The sequence below is a fragment of the Bos javanicus genome, chromosome 10 (genome assembly GCF_032452875.1).
Source record: "Bos javanicus breed banteng chromosome 10, ARS-OSU_banteng_1.0, whole genome shotgun sequence".
Lineage (NCBI taxonomy): Eukaryota > Metazoa > Chordata > Mammalia > Artiodactyla > Bovidae > Bos > Bos javanicus.
Genome location: NC_083877.1, coordinates 17,049,255 through 17,068,910, shown reverse-complemented (window position 1 = coordinate 17,068,910; position 19,656 = coordinate 17,049,255). Strand labels below are relative to the sequence as shown.

Below are 19,656 nucleotides of genomic sequence, written 5' to 3'. Positions count from 1 at the left end.
TGAACATTAATGCTTCCAAGACTGTCTCTTTGTATGTCAGTCTGTTTTTCCCAAATGCCAGCTCTACTGAAAAATATATTGATCATTCCCTGTAATAATTTGTCATCTGGTGGTGGTGACTTACAAACTGCCAATTGGCCAGAAGGAGGATGAAAACTGGGCTGTTGAAATATCTTTTTTTTTTAAAGGAGTGGGAGTTCTTAAATGTCCCCCCCCCCCCCCCCCCGCCTCCCGCATCTTATAGCACATGTATCTTCTCCTGCTGCTGGGCATGCATGGGAAGGGGCCATCCTGCCTGATTATGGGAGATGTTCTGGGGCCTTGGGACCCTGAATCTGGCTGCTGGGCTCTTTCCCTCCCCTCCCCCAACCCCAGAGCCAGCTGGCTGACGGGCGGTGACAGTATCTCAGGATAACTGCCTGTCAAGTGGTTCTCATGTTGTGACAGTAGGCAATTATGATTTATTTCACAGGGAGTCAACAATAAACTTAGGCGAAGGAGGGGAGGAAATCAGAGAAATTAGGATAACAAACACACTTGAAGGAATTTGGTTGATAGGTTTTTTAACTAGAAGATAGAAAAGGGAATGTTTTGTAGGGAGAAATATACACATAAATGTAGAATCCCTAGATCGAACTATCTATTTCCTTCCATCTCTGACAGGCAAGAAATTCCTGTTCTTCTGAAACCTCACCTCCTCCAGGAAGCTCTCTAGATTTCTGGCCAAACAGGATGACTTGGTCTTCTGAACTCTTCCCCCACCCCCGCCCATCTACCCTTCTCTGGAGGCACATACCATTCCCACCTTACCTGGAAGTTCCTGGTGAGCTCATGCATTTGCTCTGCTGGGTTGTAACATCTTTCGGAGATGAGGCAATGAATTGTTTATGTGCAATGGGTGCATGCCTACGGGGTGTTTTGCGCATAATACTCTTCAGTAAATTAAATGTGTGTGTGCGTGCACAGGTGGGCAAGGATTGATGTCCAGTGTCCCCAGAGTAAAGCAGCTAACAATAACCCTATCTTAGTGGTGGAATATTTTTGTCAGTTTGATTCCAGTGGAAGAAGAGGGAACAAATAAATCCCCAGAGGCCTCTCTCTGTTCAGTTTTGCACTGTTGATTCAGAAACCTCACCCAACAGGTGATTCCCTGTCGTGTCGACACCCCAACCTCCCCCTCATCTTTGTCTCCAACATCAATTGTAAACAATGTCAAATTTTGCATGAAAAATGCTTCTCTTGTACCTAGATGTTTGACCCAACTATAAATAGAACAGAGTTTTGTTTAAGACATCAGAATTAAAGAACCAAAGCTTTCTAGTGTCTCAGTAACCGAAGCATGAAAGCAAGTTGTGAGGAAAGAGCTGTTGAGGGCATAAGTTTGAGCCAAACAGGCCTAGTTTCGAATTCCAGTCTTGATCTTCCTGAAGTGTATGAATACCAACAAGCCACTCTGTTTCTTCCTATGTAAAATGGAGATAATAATGCCTGCCTCTGGGGATTGTCAGGTTTTAAAGAGATGTCGGTCATAAAGCTCTCAGCACAGTATTCCTAGTAGTACGCACTCAGTAAAGAGAAAGGATAAGGCTCGCTGGAGGCAGGAAGCTGAGGTTCTCATCTGATGAGTCCTCCTTGTCTCACTTCGGGTGACCACCCCCCTTCTCTAGTCCTCAGTCTCTATACTCAGCCAACAACTGACTGAGATGGTCCCTTGTCCCTTCCACTTTTACACATCTATGAGTCAGGCCTGGGGAACACACGGTATGGCAAACGAGAGCATCATCAGAGGCAGGCAGCAAACCCTGGTACCACCACTTCCGGCAGTGTGGCCTTGAGCAGATTATTTAACTGCTCCTAGCTCTATTCACTTCATCTGCAAACGAAAATACTTACATAAACTTTATAAACCCAAGGGCCCATGTGATCCAGTTTTATTTAGCACTCAAAAAGAATTTACAAAGAATTCCATTTGTACTGCTGCTGCTGCTAAGTCGCTTCAGTCGTGTCCGACTCTGTGCGACCCCAGAGACGGCAGCCCACCAGGCCCCGCCGTCCCTGGGATTCTCCAGGCAAGAACACTGGAGTGGGTTGCCATTTCCTCCTCCAACGCATGAAAGCGAAAACTGAAAGTGAAGTTGCTCAGTCGTGTCCGACTCTTAGCGACCCCATGGACTGCAGCCTACCAGGCTCCTCCGTCCATGGGATTTTCCAGGCAAGAGTACTGGAGTGGGTTGCCACTGCCTTCTCTCAAATAATTCAAAGTAATATTTTTAAAATCACCCCTCCTGTGGAAAACTCCTCAGTCCTCTTGCCATCTTCCCAGTTGCTCTGGAGCATCTCACACATGCAGCCACGAGATAGTCCCACAAGCCTCAGCTACACAGGACTTCTTTCCTCCTCTTCCCCACCCTATCTTCCCTCCAAAAAGAATTCATCCTTTTTTAGGAGAGGGTTGGAGGAAGAAAATTCAGAGTGCACAACAGAGTTCTATTCACCAGGAACAAGTCGGGTCAGTGGGGGCTGTGAATATTTCCAAGGAAATAAATAAGCTTTGTCCTGTCACTTGTAAGTGGCTATGGGGAAACTGATATTAGATTATTTGTAGTAAGTAGTCAGTTGTGGCTCAGACAGTAAAGAATCTGCCTGCAATGCAGGAGACCTGCGTTCGATCCCTGGGTTGGAAAGATCCCCTGGAGAAGAAAATGGCAACCCACTCCAATATTCTTGCCTGGAAAATCCTATGGACAGAGGAGCCTGGCGGGCTACAGTCCACGGGGTTGCAAAGAGTCGGACACGACTGAGCGACTAACACTTTCACTTCACACTTTCAGAGTCTGATATGTAGGAAGTGCTGAAAATGTGAGAGCCATTATTGTTGTTGTGTCTCCCTGGTGGCTCAGATGGTAAAGAATCTGCCTGCCATGCAGAAGACTTGGGTTCAAACCCTCGGTCAGGAAAATCCCCTAGAGAAAGGAATGGCTACCCACTCCAGTATTCTTGCCTGGAGAATTCCATGGATATAGGAACCTGGTGGGTTACAGTCCACAGAGTCGCAAAGAGTTCTACACAACTGAGCGACTAACACTTTTACTTTTTTCAAGCCTGCATTTTCACACAGAATTATCCCACTGTTGCCACCACAAAGCCCTCTTTCCCATCTCCCTCTCCCATCTGACCATCTCCCTCACACCCATCCTGCCTTTGCCTGGTTCACCCACTGTTGCTCCCTCCTCAGTGCCACCCTGGCTCCTCCTGCAACATTTCCCATCTCCCAGGAAGTGTTTCTGGCCCCGGCACACCCCCTTGCCCATCTGCTGTCTCCCACTTGCCTTTCCCATCGCACAGAAGGCCCCCTCACCATCATTGCCATCATGCCATCCCATCGCAGAGTGCTTCCTCTAGTGGGACAAGGGCTACTGCTGTTTTACAAGTTCCATGGAGCATCTGGTCCCAGACAAGGAATATCGGAGAGAGAAATACCTACGTGTATCCAGGCATGGCTGAGGCTTAGAGAGGAATGCAAAAGAAGCTAAGAAGCTTTGAGTACAGCAAGGAAGGCAGAACATGCAGAAAGCCTTTGGGTTGTAGAGTAGGAACTGAAAAGCATGAGATTTTCATGCTGGAGCTTATTTGAGACAAAGAGTGAAGTCTGACATTGTGCCCTCCTTTGTCCATTTCCCCATCCCAATTCAGGACTGGAACTTCCCCTTTTACTTCCTGTTGAACCTCGTTCTTAAAAACCTCAATTTCCCTGAATGAGGCATAAATGACCAGGAATAGCGTGACATCCTCTCTTCCTTATTTCTAAGGGCATGGATATTCTAACCAGGATTAAAGTCCTATAAAATCAATAAAGCACCAGTAGGGAAGTATCAGGCATTATCCTCCAGACAAAAGAGGATGGAGAGAGGCCTGCTTAGACCTAAAACTCCCTCCATGTAGGAAAGTCAACCACTTCGCTCTGGTGAGTGATTGGAAGTAATGATTAGCAGAAGGAGACATTTTAAATCTTTTCTAGAAGGAAAAGATAACCTCACAAAGCACTTTTCCAGCTGGATCCACAGTCACTCTTGAGGTTCACATGGGGAATTAATGGAAAGTGTGAAGATAACATGGTGGTTTGGGAGACCTGGCCACCCACTATATATCATTAGCGAGAAAAGGCCATCAGACCCCAGATGAACCCATAGGAACAGCATCCACAATGAGTGAGAGCCCCGCCCAGCTTTGAGCTGCTCAAGGCCCACAGTGAATCACCGTATTGAGGGAAAACAGGGAGTCTGACCACAAAGAAGGTCTGCCATTCTTACTTCAGGAGGATTCATGGAAGGAATCCAGGGAGTTTTTCCAGAAAACAAGACTGCTGGTCTTTGGGGAGGGAGGAGAGAGTTTTGTAAATGAGTTGACAAGAAAGTGAGGTTCAGATATCTGCAGAGCCCTCATACATGCTGATGTGTGGAACTCACAGGGACATGTGCTTTTGTGAAGACACAGATTTTTTACAGGAAGAATTCTGGGTCAGCCAGACCTGGCAAAAGAACAAGATGTCTTGCTGGACATCCACTTGGAGATTGTGGACTAGCCGAAGTGAGGGCTCTGTGGTTGCGGTAGTTGGATAGATGAATGGATGATGGATGGATGGACTGGCAGACGTATGTATGTATATATGGAGAGTTCAGCAAAGGTGTCGTGGGATGGATAAATACATCTAAATGGATGGATAGAGGGAAGGACATACAAATGGGTGTGTATATAAAGATATATGGGTGATAGATGGATGGCTTCCAAGGTTCTACAATTACATGGTAATTTGGGCAAGGATTACCTAGTCTTCAGGATTTCACAGATCATTAAAATCTAGGGCATTGACATAAAGTTACCAGCTTCTCATTTTGTCGTTAAGAACATCAGTATAAATAACTACCACGTATTGGAACAGATGAAACAGATCAGAATGAAATAAAGAGCAGTCATTCCCAAGCAGGGATCATCAATAATCTCTCTCTTCCTCTGTCTCTTTGACATTCATTTTACGTTAGTATTTTTAGATATTGTCCACATTTTTCTTATTTAATTGGTGCAGGTTTGAGAATGAGCGATAACGTGTGTTGTTTTCAATAACATCTCCTGAGCCACAGACTCTAATAACTAAAAGGGAATGAATTTACACCAGGGGTAAAACACTCATTGCCTTTGACTCCAGGCAGGTACCATAGTTGAAGCGGGTGTGGTGTGGACTGGGGAACGAAGGGACAGTGAAAACCTGAGAGTCCACACTCCCCGAGAGACAGCAGGGCAGCCTCAGCCCCAGCCGACTGTCACCACACAAGGCAAACCCAAGGTGGCTGGCTAGATATTCTGACCTATATTGAGAGAAGTTGGATGTATGACTTTTTTGATGAACCGCATGATTGAAAAATATTTGCCAGGAATTCCCTGGTGGCCCAGTGGTTAAGAATTTGCCTGCCAATGCAGGGGACATGGGTTTCAATCCCTGGCCCAGGAACTAGGATCCCACATGCCACAGGACAGGAAGGCCTAGGCGAGTCACAGCTACTGAGCCTGTGTTCTATAGCCCAAGCTCACAAGAGAAGCCACGGCCATGAGAAGCCCACGAACCTCAACTAGAGGGTAGCCCCTACTCGCTGCAACTAGAGAAAGTCCACACACAGCAACAAAGACCCAGCACAACCGAATAAATAAATACAGGTATTTGCAACTAATTTTTTAAACTGGATTTGTCTCCAGGCTATCAGCCTTGGTCCAATCAATAAACACACACACACACACCTGTGGATCCAGTTTGGTCCATGGGTCATGGGTTTGCAATTTCTGCTCTAGATACCAGAGTTGGGATGGGCGGGGGTGGAAAAAGCACCAAAAGGGACCACTAGAGAGCTTCTCTGATTAAGATGAGGGTCGAGGAGGGGCACTGAGAAAAAAAGCCACTGAATTCCTCCTGGTGAATAATTTCTCCGCAGTCTATTTCCGAAAGAGCTGTAATTCGGGCTCTGAACAACCTATGATTTACATCCCAGCCGGTGTAAAAGATATTGTGCTGAGCCTTCCGAGTGTGCTCTGTGTGTTTGTATAAATCTCCCTACTCAAAATATCTCCCACAGTTGACTGACAGCCCGTGTAATTTAGCAGAAGGCTAAAAATTAAAATCTTCGAGCCTGCTGAGGGAGAGAAAGAATACAGTAACACTACCGCACCGCCCCCTCGCCCGGCCCGGGCTCGGCAGATGCCAGGGCTGTTCATTTTGGAGACGGAACAAAATATTTGTATTTAGATTTATTAAGTCATTATTCCACCATTTGTTCCAATGCGCTTTATTAAAACCAGATCTCATCTCTGTTTTGAAAGTATTACCTGATTTACATAAGCCGGTCCCAGCCCTAATTACCGCTTCCTTTCGTGTCTTTTCATTTCGAGGGAGCTTTGCTCTCCCCTCCTGTTTTTGTCGCCTGCCTTTATGGCCCATATGTCTGCCTTGAGATAGCAAGAATCTTCAACCTATAAATAGACGGTTCAGAACAGCCCCGCTGCCAGTTATCTGTCCACACATCAACATTACCATAATTGCAACAGTGAATGTGTAATCTCTCTAATCACACGTTCCAGTCGGAAAACTGGATTGGGTTTCATAAATTGTATAATTTGAGGCTTTCCTGAGCTAACCACTGGGTGGGTAGGCTGCTGTGGGTCATCCAGGGCTTGGCCGTGCCCCGCAGCCTGGCCTGGCCACCAGGGTGGCAGAGTGACATACACACCTGTGGATAATGGTAGTGCTACCCTGGCTCTGGAATGAGGATGTCTGGGGAATAGGAGAAGCGTAACTTTTTGAGGCCTATTGAGAGGCTGGCCCTTTGCACAGACTCTTTTCTGATTTTCCTTCCATTAACCTTTTAGGGAAAATACCATAAACACTTGCCTCTTACAGATGACACCAAGGCTCTGAGAGGTTGAGTGAGTATCTGAGGGTCACACAGTAAACAGCTGAGACTCAGATGCATGTCTGAGATTCCATATGCCACTCTCGGTTAAGCAGCTTTCATTTACAACACAGCACAGCTGAAGGCTTCAGTGGATTCCATTTTTTGTTCCTCCAAAGTGCTTTCATTTCTGTCATTTTAGCTAATCCCCAGGACCAACCAAAGAGGTTTTTATAGATAACAGAACTGAGAGGTTAAGTACACTGTCCAGGGTCACACAGCTTGTGAAGTAGAACCGGGATTCCAGTCTAGGCTGGCTCCCACACTTGTGAGTGTTATTCCTAAAGCTTCCACAGCCCAAGTGCTGACTGGGGGTCTCTCTTTCCTCTTGCAGAGCCTTTGTTTTCTTTGCCGGCCTCTCAGAAGGATGCTGTAACTGGCTTGATGTCAGCAGACAGAGCCCTGGAGACAGGTGGAGAGAGAAGAGCAGCCGGCCTTCTGCCGGCACCCCAGAACCCCTGGGGACAACTCTCTCTCTCAAGCCTGGCGGGGGCCCAAGGAAACTGCCTCTGAAGCCCTCCACAGAGCTGCTGGGCCAAGGGCTTCTCTTGTTTTGTCTCAGGAGCTTCCTCTGGTCAATGTTATTCAAACTCAAGGTCTTTGGAGTAAGATGAGGAGGCTGATGACACCCTGATAGATGGACTGTTCCCCACAGACAGAGCACCACTCAGGCTGTGCCTGGTAATTGCGCAGCTTTGCAAAATTTCAGATGTCTATTAGCGGCTTTAAATTGGGCGCTAATCAAATGATGGCCTTGTTACCGGGACGCTCCTTAGGGCCTCCCTCCCTCTTTCCCCCAGCCCTGTTTCTCTCAAAAGGAACTGTCTAATTCAACCCATTTAATTTTTCCAGATGAGGAAACTGACACTCAGAAAGGGGTAGAAACTCAAAGTGTAAGTACGTCCCTAGTTCTTTTTGTGATGGTTGTTGAGCTGCATGTGTGTGTGTGTGTGCCCTCACACACACACACACACACACACACACATCCCCCTACATTCCATCTCTCCATTTGTTAACTGGGTCTCCAAGCTCCTTTACCCCATTCTGAAGCACTTTAGCCAGCATTTTAGGCAAGAAGTTGGAGCCCAGAGTTTCCCTCCTCCCAGCCCTGTCCTTAGAGTGTCCCCAGGCCCCCAAGGAGTCAGAAAGCTTAGTTTTGGGGACTTCCCTGGTGGTGCAGTGGATGAGAATCTGCCTACCAATGCAGGGGACATGGGTTCAATCCCTGGTCGAGGAGGATTCCACAAGCTGTGGAGCAACTAGGCCCACGGGCCACAACTATTGAGCCTGTGCTCTAAGGCCCGTGCTGCACAAGAGAAGCCGCTGAAATGAGAAGCAGAGCACCGCAACGAAGAGTAGCCCCCACTCGCCGAAACTAGAAAATACCCCCTGGGAAGCGACGCACACCCAGTGCAACTAGAAAGAAAGAACTAATGAAAAAAAGTTTTTTAAAAAAGAAAACTTTGTTTTCAAGTGACTCTGTCATGGCCTCTGACCCGTGGGTGACCCACCATGAGCTTGCCCTCTATCTCTGGGCATCAGAGCCTGGCCCAGCAGGTGGAGATGAGGACTTTGTACTCCTTCACTTCCCCTGCACAAGGTCTCTGAGCACCAAAGACAGTCCCAGGAACAACTGGGATGAGTGAGCCGACCCCTGAGCTGGCCCCCGCCCAGGAAATGGGAGGGAGTGAATGGATCACTGCTCTCAGAGTATGGTCCGCAGACTGCAGCAGCAGCACCTGGGAGCCAGTTGGAAGGGCTGATGTCTGGGCTCCAGCCGGCCCTGGTGAATCAGAATCTCAGTGTGTGTGTGTGTGTGTGTGTGTGTGTGTGTGTGTGTTGGGGGCCTGTTTCAGCAGGTCCTTTCGTGTTTCAGTGCGAGTTTGAGAATGGTGGGTCCTGATCAGCTGATGCCTGGAGATCCTTCCCAGATGGAGAGTCCTAAGAGTCCATTCTCCCTGTGATTGTTCAGGCCCATCTCACACATTCGCACCTTACCATCCTCAACAGGATGACTTTCTCCCACCACACGTCTTCTGTAGCGTCTTAAGAATAATGCTCCTCAAGTGCTCAACATGCTGCTTTCTGTTCTGTCATCTCCCCCACTGGATCCTGAGCTGCTGCCTCATCTTCGGGCTCCACATCTCCCTGGAATGCCTGGCGCACAGCAGGTGTGCAGAGCGTGTGTGGGTGTGCATTAATTGCACTGACCACTGGGTCCCCAAGAAACAGGCTCTGTGGCTGACTCTGTTGTTGTTCTGGACTCTCAGGGAGACTCTGCCTCATTTTACAGTCAGCAAGGCTCTATTATCATTTTTCCTGGAGTCAGACACAACTGAAGTGAGTTAGCAGCAGCAGCAGCAGCTGGGGTTCTGAGGGCTGGCCCCACAAGAATCTCTCAGGTCACAGCAGGGAGCTCACCTCTCCTTCCCTGTTTCCCCTAGTGCCCACCTACGCCTGGCTGAGACCACCCAGTTGAGACATGTCAGGCTGGGACATATTAGTCATACCTGGTGGCAGCTTAGCTCAGCCTAGAAAGATGCCTGTGGTGACATCCTACACTGGTCCTGACCCAGATCTGAAGAGCTCATCGAGGGCTCATGAGCCAGTTCCCTAGGGGAGGGGAAGGGCTCCTCCCCTCTCTGAGAAGTGACCAAGCAGTTTGGGGAAGGGGGGCCTGCAGTGCCCTAGCAAGCCTGGTCTCCTCCAGGTCCCAAATAGGTTCACCTCCTCCAGGAAGTCCTCCTTGGTGCCCTGACCCAGGAGGCAGGAGAGGTGGGTTTTCTCACGTGCCCCCTCCCCACACCCCAGCAAGTTCCTATTCTTGGTGCCTCAGGACCTCAGAGTCATGTGGGATTGAGACTTACCTGCCTGGGGGTGAGCAAGTTGCCCCCATGGTTGGCCAGTTCCACATCCTGAAAAAGAAAGTAATAAAGCTGGAATGCCACCCCAACCCCCACACCTCCTCCGCTTCCCTCTCCCCGTTCACCCAGGTGGTACTCACATCATCAGCTCCCTGTGCCTCTGGGGTCTCCCACATGCTCTTCCCTCTGCTGTGCCCCCTTCCCCCCACCCCCACCCCCCACCCACTGCCTGAAGCATTTCAAGCACATCAGCCGGAGCCAGGGGCTGGGATGGCAGGGGTGGGGAGTGGGTGAGGGGCTGGGGGCAGGTGGTCCAGAGTGGGATGGAGTATGGAGGACACCTGTCCAGTGAAATGGTATGGGAAAATAAAAGATAACAAAAATCATGCCCTGCCATTAAGCTGCTGTGTGACTTTGTGTGAGCCCCTTGCCCAATCTGGGCCCGTCAGATAAAAGAAGGCTTGGGTTTTCTATGGCTGCAGCAGTCTCCTCTCATCATAGGAAACAACTTGGAGGGTTGTGTGTACATGTGTGTGATTCCCCCAAGAACGTGTGGGGCCCACCTAACCACATTTTGCTTCACGTTCTTTGCTTCCATCCCCAGAATGTGACCTGCTCAATGAACTACTTCGAGTCTTCTCCCAGTGCGTGCTGGGGGTTGGGTCCTCTGCTGAGTTCCATTTCCCACCAAGAGGCTCCTCCCCTGATTGGCCAATGCTTAACAAGGATTAGCCAAGTGTGCGAAGAGCTCAGGGGGATCGTCCTTCTTAGATGGCTTGGAGAGCCCCCGTGGGCAGAAGGCACATCCCTAGGGTGCAGGCTGGGAGGCGGAGATGGCAGAGAAAGCCCTGCTGGCTTCTCTGGCAGGTGCAGCCAGAGTGGTGTCTTGTTACCGAGTCTCTGAGCTAGCCAGTGCACCTCTGGAATGTGAACAAGATAAGTCGGGAGATTTCCTGTTGACACTTGTCCTGGAGAGAGGGTCCGGGCTTCTGGTCTCAAGTTGTACAACACTTGGGCAGGTTGGCTCCGCAGAAGTCCCTGGTGCTCACGGGGAGGGGGGGCCTTGTATCAGCAGAGCCAGGCCTCCCCCTGCCCCCTGCCCACCACCCAAGGTGCAGGCAGGATTCCTGGTGGTGGGCCCCGGGGGGTCCAACCCTCTGCAGGGGAGCCCTGGCCGTGGATGATGCAGACCCAGATCAGACTGCTGGTCCCGTCCTCAGGGAAAGGCCTAGAACAGGCAGCCCCTACATGAGGCCCTACTGTGTGCTGGGCAGTATGTGAAGTTTTCCCACACTCCCTTTTATCCCTACCATACGACTGAGAGGAAAAGGAAAATGAAATAACTTGCTCTGAATTACAACCATGCCCGTCTTTTGCCAAAGTCCGGGGCCCCAACCTCGGGTCCAACGTCCCATCCACAGGGGCGCGTGCCTGGCCCGAACTCCCTTAAGAGCTGACAGCCTCAAATATGACAAATATTTGACAAGTATGCCTCAGCTCAGTGATTCAAGAGGCAGCCAAGTCTAGATCAGGGGGTCTGACGAGCCCAGTTAACTCCGGGCATCCTGCGGCCCTGGCAGGGAACATGCTCCCGCTTACAGCTCCTCCGTGGTGGTGGTGGTGGTGTCCAGCTGGCCGGGTGACTCAACAGCCTGATTCCCACAATCTGGGAGGGTGAGCGCCCTCCCCCAGAGTCAGCTTGGCTTTGTTGGCATGTCTGGGGGTACCTCAGCAGCCAGCAGCCCGCCCCCCAAACCCATCAGCACAGCCCTGGGGCTCGGGCCAGCCTCCCCACAGCTCAATCACGGTGCTTGCCCTCTTTCTCAGCCTGCTGCCCTCTCCCCTGAGATCAGAGGCCACTTCTAAATTCCTCTGGCCACCTCAAGCCTCCCCTTGGCCAGGCTGTGGTGATTTCCTTGGCTCCAGCCCCAGAGCCCCCGTCCTGCCCCCAAGAAGAGTTCATCTCCCAGAGTAAACAGCTTGCTTGCCAGGCTCCGGGCCCCCGCCCCCAACGGTTTCGAGCAAGTCCTGTGTAAAGAGAGGGCTCAGGCCCAACGGGCGCATGGAAGCCAGAGAGGGAAGTGGATCTTGGCTGGACTTTCAAACGGGATGTGTGGGAGGGCGAGATATGGTTAGCCAGTGCAGGTAGGGTGCAAGACCATCTGCTCCGTCCAAGAGAAACACAGCGCCACGCTGCAGCTCTCATCCTAGGAGGCGGCCAGCCGGAGAGAGCTGCACTGCGACCTTGAGGAAGGCTGTGACCTTGAGTGAAGCTGGCAGCTTTCACATCCTCTCCCCACATCTGTAAAATGGGCACAACTGCTCCTGCCGGCCAGGGTAATACAACACAACACACACAACTTTCTCTCTAAAGGGGCTGGCTGGCAGGAGGCCTGCTCCAAAATGCTCCAGACACGATTATTTCTTTCCATTCCGTCACGAGTCCAACAGGCTTTGTGTAATCTTCTCATTTCACATTCGTCATTCTGGGAGCCTGTGGGAAGGGATGTACAAGGTACTTTGCAAACGGTGCCGAGATCTTTGTGCTGGGCGGGCGTTTGTGCTCCTGTCCTCCCAGCAACCCCCGGGGGAGTGGGCAGACCTCACCCATCCCCCAGACCTCCCACCTCAACACACATGCTTGATCCAGCGAGGAGCCAGAGGTCACAAACAGGAAGATCATTCCACAAATTAGTATGGCTACAGAAGCTAACTTTGTTGAGTCCTAAGTAAGTGCCAACCACTGGGGGTGGCACTTGGTAACACCGAGGTGCAGAAGTTCTGCTAGAAAGTCTCATGGGGCAGAGGTGGAGGAGGGTGCCTACATCCCAGACAAGTGTAAAACAGGCTGAAGAGAGGTGTGGCCACCTTGCCTAGAGGATTCTGTTTCAGTGAGAAATTAGTTCTGAGTGGAGCATCCTGGAGGAGGGCCCGAGGACTCTGAAGGATGAGCAGGAGTTTGCAGGGTAAAGTGAGAGAAAGGGCATGGAGGCCCCATGCCCTGGCCAACCAGGGGGCTAGGAGGCTCTTCCAGAACCTTCGGGCGTAGGGAGGAGCCTCGGTGCTCCTCACAGGTGACTCTGCAGGTATGGAGAGGCCTCTGGGGGACATCAAGACACACCCACCAAGGAGGGACATGTGTGAAACCTATGACCCAGCCTCAACCTTCCAGGAACTGGTTGGGTGAGACGAGGCTCACCCCTGGCATATTTCAAGAGCAGTGCTAACCAGCTGGGCTCCAGCTATGGGCGTGGCCTGAGAGATCAGATCTTCTTTCTCAGTGACTCTGCCGACCCCTGGACAAGCAGACCCTTGTACCAGGTGTGCACACTGATTCCGGAGACTCAGAGGCGTTCCCCTCCCCGCCATCAAGGAAGCCCCGCGATGATCCAACTCTTGTATTCTACAGGTAGGAAAACTTGGGGGGGAATGGACTCCCAGAGGTCCGCATGAGTCAGGGCAGAACTGGACTGAGACTGCTGGCTTCTACGGGTTCTCTCATGAGCACCTGGCTGCTGTCGCTTTCTCAATACATGTCCCTGTGCAGACGCAGTCTTCAGGGTTCATGATGGAAGGGAGCTTGCATTTTCCAGGAAAAACCTGCTCCCTCCTCAAGACTCCTTTCTTAGTAAAACCTTCTCACGCTGGTCCCCCATGAGCAGTCCTGCTGGTCAGCTGTATCTCCATAGCTCCATGGCAGGTCCCAGCATCCACCCAGGTTATACACAGGCATCCTCCCCCCCGCCCCCCAGCACTCTCCATGGCCACCGCTGGCTGGATTTGACTCATTCCAATACAATCTTATCCCTTTATCAACAAGAGTCCACGCCCTCCTCACCCCGCTGCTAGGGCTATTACCACAGCTAATAAAATATTTCTAAAGCATATAAACAGGTGGCTTTTCTGCTTAAAATCTTGCAGAGCTACCCAGTGGCCTTGAAAATTAAGTTCATGCTGTCTATATGGTTTACAGGGACACTCGTGGCCAGTCCTATCTGCCCAGCATTGCCCCCACCTGCTTCATGCCCACTCCATCTCGGCAGTAGCTGGGCAAAGGCTCCTTGCTTCTAGATAATTCGTTTCCACCCATCTTTCTGTCCAGAGGGATGAGATGTGCGTGGGCCAGCTGAATACACTTTTACCTTAAGCTTGGCTTTTGTGTTTGGTTTTTAAATCCAGTTCCCTTTCGACAGAAACGTTCTCAAGTCCTCCTTTCTATTCTGGATTTTGGGAAACCCTCACACACAAGAGAATCATTTGTAAACATCCTTCCATGGTGGTTTCCTTCCATAGGCTCACACAACTTTTTTTATGTCGAGAGTTTTTCTGGGGCTTGAAATGAAAGTCATGAGAAAGGGTCATTATGAGCATCAATGTCTAGCAGTGTGCAGTGACCCATTGGCTGATGAATAAATAACGTAATCAAGAAGTTCAACCCATGGATTCATCAGGAACAAGGGCTGATATTCAAAGTCCCAGACAGTTCAGTTGGAAGAATAATAAACGCGCAGCTGAGATGGGAGTCTGGGACCCCCCCCTCCCCAGCCCCCGCCCAGGCTCTGCTTCATGGCAGACCTCACAAAAGCACTGCCCAAACGAGCCTCATTCCTGGGCTCTCATAACTGGACTTGCAGCTTTCTTGAACAACGCTCCCTGTGTTATGTCTGCAGTTTGTAGGATCTGATAAGAGACTGGATTCAAAGTTCAAAAGGGACCACACTTTGTAAATAGTTTCAAAGAGAAGCAGTCCTTATGCCTGGGAGGAGATACATGGTAGGAGATGAGACAGCCTTCAAGTTAGACAAGCTAAGGGGGAATCCCAGAGCCACTCTGTGGACCACGGCAAATTGCTGAATTTCTCCATCCCTGTCCTTATCTGCATGGTGGAGACCGTAATGAACTCACTTCCTTGGGTGGTAGTCAGTGATAATATGCAAATAAGCATATAGTCTGTGCTCAGTAAATAGTATTTGTGGAGGGGGTGATTGCCAATGAAACTGCTAAAGTGAGCAGAACAGCTTATCCATACTTGTTGAAGATAATTATTGGCAGAACGAGACCATCACTGTGACAACAAATGGTATAGACCAGGCACCTAGAACGGCAGTTCAGGACTCCCCTGGTGGCCCAGTGGGTAAGAATCCCCCCACCAGTGCAGGGGACACAGGTTCAATCCCTGGTCCAAGAAGATCCCATATGCCCAAGGGCAACCTTCATGCTGCAACTACCAGAGCCCTCGTGCCTATAGCCTGCGCTCTGCGACAAGAGAAGCCACTGCAATGAGAAGTCCGTGCATTGCAATGAAGAGGAGCGCCCACTCACTGGAACTAGCAGAAGCCCACACATGGCAACAAAGACCCTCATTTATTTATAGCCTAAATAAACAAAATAATAATTTAAAAAAAAGAAGAAGAAGAAGAACTGCAGCTCAGAAAGGGAGACCTTGAGTCAAAGCCCACACAAGGACAAGTGGCAGATGCAAAGGGCTGATTATGGACCCCAAAGAGATCAAGTCCTAACCCCTAAAGTCTGTATAAAATTGACCTTATTTGAATAAAAAGGATAGGTGGAGGTATGATTAAGGACTTTGAGGTGGGGAGGTTACCATGGATTGTCCAGTGAATCTTCAATGCAATCACAACTGTGTTTTTAAGGAACAGGCAGGACTTCCCTGGTGGTCCAGTGATTAAGAATTCACTTGCCAAAGCAGGGACACGGGTTCGATCCCTGATTCGGGAAGATCCCACATGCCATAAGGCAACCAAGCCAGTGCACCACCGCTACTGAGTCTGAGCACCCTGAAGTCCATGCTCTGCAACAGGAGAAGCCACTGCAATGAGATGCCCATGCACGGCAACTAAAGAGCAGCCCCCAATCACTGCAACTAGAGAAAGTCCTCACATGGCAACAGAGACCAAGCGCAGCCAAAAATAAATTAAAACTTTTTAAAAAGAGAGACGGGGGAGACTTGATACACAAAAACAGAGGAGAAGGTAATATGAAGACAGAAGAGTGAGAATTGAAAGTGCTGGCATTGAAGACCAGAGTGATGGAGCCGTAAGCCAAAGGATGTTGGCAGCCACCCGAAGCTATAAGAAGCAAGGAACAGATTCTCCCCTGGAGCCTGCGGAGGGAGTGAGGCCCTGCTGACTCCTTCATCTTGGCCCAGTGGTACTGATTAGGGATTTCTAGCCTCCAGAGCTAGGAGAGAAAAGCTTTCTGTTGTTTTAAGCCCCCAAGTTTGTGGTGATTTGCTACAGCAGCCCTAGGAAACTAATACACCCAGGGTCATAGATTCTAGCCTATTTTACTCACAGGAACCCTAGACTCAGAGAACAGTAGCAACTCACCCAAAGCCACACAGCATGTTAGCCTCAAGGCCAGGGCCAGACCGAGTTACCCGATCCCTGCCCCACTGTGCTTCCTCTTCCCTTGCCCAGCTTCCTCCCCCAGGAGGCCTTAGACCCTTGCCCTGGACATCCTTGGTTGCCATAGTGATTTTATCTTTACTTACTGCTGCCCTTGGGTGAGACGAGCTAGTACCAAGTGCTGTCCCTGTGGTCACCAATGCCCCCTGCCCAGATGTCCACTGTGTCACAGGTTGGGTTCTTTGGGAGAAGACTCAGAGTTTGGGATGCTGGATCTTTATTAAGGATCTACACCAGGGAAGGGATTGGGGAGGACGTAGGATTGGGAAGGAGAATCGAATTGTAGTGCAGAACTGACAAAGCCTCCGACAGCCCCGCAGGGAGTTGTCCAGCTAGAGCAGCCCAGACCCAACACTTCCATCTGGCTCAGTCACCAGGTGCCCGCTGCCCTGAGGAGGGCATGACCTCCACCTGGGTGGGTCTCTGCAGTGAAATCCATGGGGGGCCACCTGCTAACTGCCCTCCCTGCAGCTGGGCAGAAAAGCCTTCCCTAATGGAGGGCCGGCACGTGCAGACCACAGCCCAGCACTCCCAGGCATCCTACAAGCAAGGGCTGTATCCCAACAGGGCCTGGATGGCTTGCCAAACTGCAGCCCCACCCTCCCCAGTGGCCAAGACCCTCCCCACTCAAAATGGGATATGAGCACAGGTAGCCCAGATTCCACCGGGGAAGCTGTGAGAAATGCAGGCTGTTTTGGACTCCACGGTCCATCTGAGAAGCATGCTCTATCCCAGGGGTAGGACGACTCCAGGCACCAAATCCAGTAAGCACCTGACTTCATAGGTCCTTTGCGCTAAAGGTGATTTTTGCCTCTTTTACGAAAAAGAACATATAACAGAAACTGTATGACCCCCAAAGCCTATTCAGTTATGACGTGGCCTTTTGCAGAAAACTCTCCCCAACCTCTGCTCCAGAGGGACCACCAGCAGGGGAAGATGCGGGGTGCTGAGATCTCTCCCTGGAGCCCTCCTGGTGTTTGAGGCAGCCCTCTGCCCCTTCCTCCCACATCCTGACTTCTTTCCTTCTTTACCCACCTCCTTCCCTTCTCTTCCTCCCACTTTCTTTGATTTCCTCCCCTCCCCTCCTGCCTCCTGGCTTTTCTGTTTCCAGGGTGTGTGTGTGTGTTTCTTTCTGTTGGAGCTTTCTTTCTGTTGGAGCGTGCATGTCTCAAGCTCTCTCTCACTCCTGTCTGAGACAGGCTTTGTGTCTGCACATCTCTGTCCGTCTCGCCCTGCGTCCCTCCCCACACTCCAACTAACGATCAAAAGCGTCTTCACCCTGCACCCAGGGTGGTGAGCACAGGCTGCTGTTTGGAGCAGTCGTGGGCACGGCAGGTAACCTCCTGTCTTCAGTCCTGCCACGTCTGCACCTGCTCCACGAGTGCTCACAGCTTCAGGCTTTCTCTTCTCAGCTCTGTCTGCACCATGGTCTCTCCTCGCCCCCAGATCTCCCTTCTCCACGAGGCCTTTAATCTTTGCAGCTTTTTTTTCCTTCAACATCCCCGATTCTCTTGTGAAATGCAAATTAATTAGCGTCTAATTACTCACCCGGCGCTGCATGTAGAGCCTTCTCTTGTTAGGCTCCTGTCGAACAGCTCTCTCATCCGCTGAGAACCCGGCCCATGAGGAGCAATTCCGGTTCAGGGAGGCAGACGGCAGTGAAGAGAAGGCCCTCCCTGCTGCCTCCACACTTTGTCAGCACCCACCTCATCAGTGGCTCCCAGAGACACAGCCAGGTCGGGCAGCTGCTCGCCACTCATCCTAATTGCCGGCATCATTCTGAAAATTGATGGTGCCGAGGTCTGTGAGAGGCCAGGAGTGAGACTGAGCCGCTGTCCTCAGGGAGGTGACCGTGGGGCTGAGAAGCCAAGCCCTCTTTGTGTAACAGGTGTTCCCTCGTGTGACCCTCCAGGCAGCAGGAGATGAAACAAGATCTAGTCTTGAAACTTGGACAGACTGAGTTCAAATGTGGGAGGTGAATGCCAGAGCGCCTGAGCCTATCCTAAGCCGTAGTATATAATCTCCAGTCCTGGAGAGGCGGCGGGGGCAGAAGGAAGAGAACAGGGCTCCACCAACCAATCCCTGGGAAACTTTAGGCCTGGATGCTCGAGCCTCACTTTCCTTATCTGGGAACTGATGAGAATGGGGCTAGCAAGGCGAAAAGAAGCCTCCGGCTGCAAAGTGCAGAGCATGGGCTGGGCGCAGTATAGGTGTTCCAATAAACGTCCATCGTATTTTTCTTTGCCTTTATGATCCCAAGGGGTAGATCTGTGCTGGATGGACCTGGAGTTGGATTTTTGTCCAGCACACAGCCCAGGTGGCTCAGTGGTAAGGAATCTACCTGCCAATGCAGAAGACGCAGGAGACATGGGTTCCATCCCTGGGTCAGGAAGATCCTCTGGAGGAGGAAATGGCAACCACTCTAGTATTCTTGCCTAGGAAACCCATGGACAGAGGCACCTGGTGGGCTACAATCTGTGGGGTTGCAAGAGTCAGTCACGACTGAGCAACTGAGCACGCACATACATGCAGCCCCCACCTTGGGTCCCTGGCCCACCCTCCCAGCCTCTCCCAGTACAGTCACCACAGTCACCCCCAGGAGCTTTGTCTATCCCAGCCAATCCTTACAGAAGTTGAAAGATCAGGCTTCCACCCACTAACTGGAAGAAAGAGATCACCCTCCACTGGCCTGAATTTGGGAAACTCAGCTCTGAGAGCTAGACTCCTGGAACCCATCATCCCAGGGCTCACCCACAGAGGCTCACCCTGACAGCCCGCAACCCACCTCACCACGTCCTGAAGATCCTCAGGCTTCATAGTCTGCATACATGGTCTGTCTGTCCCATTCCAGTCCCCTCTACCCCGCTACCCTCACTTCAGCTGGCTTAGAGCAGCCTCACCTCTTCCCAGCTCTGATCACTTCCCTCCAGACTGAGCCCTGTTCCCCGCAAACCCCATTTCTGATGCTTATGGCTCACATGAGACCACCAAGTTCAGAATTCTCCACGTGTATTTCCTGATGGTCTGAGTAGGTGTGAGTCTGGTTCTGTTTCTCTAGCATACTGTCAGCACGTTAAAGGAGGGGGCAACTCCAGACCCCCGAGGACCATACCAGACCCCAAGAAGACTGAGTGCAGCGCAGTGCTGGAACTACAGCTCACCCAGCCAGCATCTGGGGGCCTGAGAGGATGACCTGATGTACAGCCTCACCCAACTCACTGGCACCAGCTCGGCAGATGTGTTTGATGAAGATTGGAGAAGATAGGGGTCAGAGGGCACATGGGTGCCTCGGGCAGCCACCCTGTGCTGGGCACAGACGCTAGCCCTAAGGTCTTCCAAGTATGCACCATCATTTCGTGCTCACAACAG

The 19,656-nt window shown here is 50.9% G+C and overlaps 1 pseudogene; it reads right to left on the bottom strand.

Annotated features, from left to right (window-relative positions):
• The window catches only part of LOC133255489 (ras-related C3 botulinum toxin substrate 1-like), a 47,834-nt pseudogene extending 28,486 nt beyond the window's left edge, over positions 1-19,348 (bottom strand).
• Between the last annotated feature and the right edge of the window lie 308 nt (positions 19,349-19,656).